At 50.8% G+C, this 1,446-nt stretch overlaps 1 pseudogene across 1 annotated transcript; it reads right to left on the reverse strand.

The window, feature by feature from the left end:
• Nucleotides 1-5: 5 nt before the first annotated feature.
• On the reverse strand, nucleotides 6-1,442 carry LOC113617253 (histone-lysine N-methyltransferase SETD2 pseudogene; annotated as a pseudogene). Its single transcript, XR_003431564.1, has one exon. The product of XR_003431564.1 is annotated as a histone-lysine N-methyltransferase SETD2 pseudogene (transcript).
• Nucleotides 1,443-1,446: the final 4 nt, after the last annotated feature.

Here is a 1,446-nt window from a genome sequence, read left to right on the forward strand (position 1 = left end):
CAGTCAGGTTTCCAGTAAGGGTTCAGGCACTGGACGATGAACTGGGACATCTCTTTTCTGAATACTTGTTTGCTTTTCTTAGCCAGTTCACTGGAGGCGTCTGCTTCTGCTGTCTTAGGCTTTTTTGAGGTCTTCATGGGATTTTCATCATATGTTGGGGTTCCCAGGTCCATCTCAGCTTCATGCTCAAGGCTGGCATCATCTCCTGGGCTTTCCCAAGTAGGAGGATCCCACTGAGTCTGCCTTGTGATCACATGGTAGTAGTAAATCTTCCCTTCTGGGTCTCGGGCTGTCTTCCAGTTGGGAGGTAAGACAATGGTTTTTGGTTTGGGAGGAGATGGGGGTGGTAAGTCCAAGAGGTTATTTGTCACAACCATTTCAGGTGGCTGGAAGGGCTGAGGCTGCCCTGGTGCAACTATTGTAGTCACGGCTGTGGCTGGCTGTACCACCACTCCTCGTGGGTGAGCTGTGAGAATCTGCTGTCCCTGGATGTACTGAAGACTTGGCTGGGCATAACCCTGTACAATTGGTGGAGTTGTCTGTGAATAGGGTGACGTCACACCACAGACAGTTGGAGCAGCCTGTCCTTGATAATATAAGGTTGCTTGAGACTGTGCAGGAGAGTACTGCTGCTGTACACTCACGGACTGTTGGTTTGAATCCCAAACACCATAATTCTGTCCCTGGACTGGGCCTGGGGCTGGCAGTGGCAGGACGGTGACCCTGGAGTCTTGGTGTACCACACCATCACTTTGGGCCACATACTGTGAACTGGAAACTTCCACATGTGGCACCATGGGCACAGGTGGAGGGGCAGCAAGGGGTTCTGTAGAATGTCCCACCAAGGGCTGAGGATAATCATAAGGAGAAGGAGAACACACAGGATCCATGCTGGGTGTGGGGAGGAGCACCTTTCCAGCATTAAGATTGCTGGGATCCACATAGGCCTGCATGGGGTAACCTGGTGGGTAGCCAGCAAAGGGGTGATGAGGGGCATGGTAGCCAAGAGAGTCACAGGGCAGTGGAGACGCCATTCCCAGGTTCTGCAGCTGCTGCTGTTGTTTTTGAACCTCCCGCTGAGCTACCTCCTGCTCAAACAACTTTCAACGCTCCTCTGTAGAAAGTTGATTGCGATCTTGAATTCGTACTTTCTTTTTAGAAGTTGGTGTATCATATCTGCTACCTGGCCTTTTTGTTCCCCGCTCATAGGCAGAAGGTGGTGGTGAGAGGGAGCCCCTTCGTTTCCTTTTCTCTTTATTTTGAGTTTGTTTGTCTGGGTCTCTCTCTCTTGACCTGTTAGGAGTCTTTGGGGCAACTGTTTGATCTCTGAAGCCCAAAGCATCCCTTCCTCGTTCGGTTACTGTGCTCTCCTTTTCAGTTTGCCTTTTCTTTGGAATTCGATATACCTCCTTTAGGTCTTTCCAACTGTCCAGGAGCTTGGTGGCC

Source organism: Aethalodelphis obliquidens, unplaced genomic scaffold, assembly GCF_003676395.1.
Source record: "Aethalodelphis obliquidens isolate GAN/ISIS:26980383/991018 unplaced genomic scaffold, ASM367639v1 scaffold4159, whole genome shotgun sequence".
NCBI classification, from domain to species: Eukaryota; Metazoa; Chordata; class Mammalia; order Artiodactyla; family Delphinidae; genus Aethalodelphis; species Aethalodelphis obliquidens.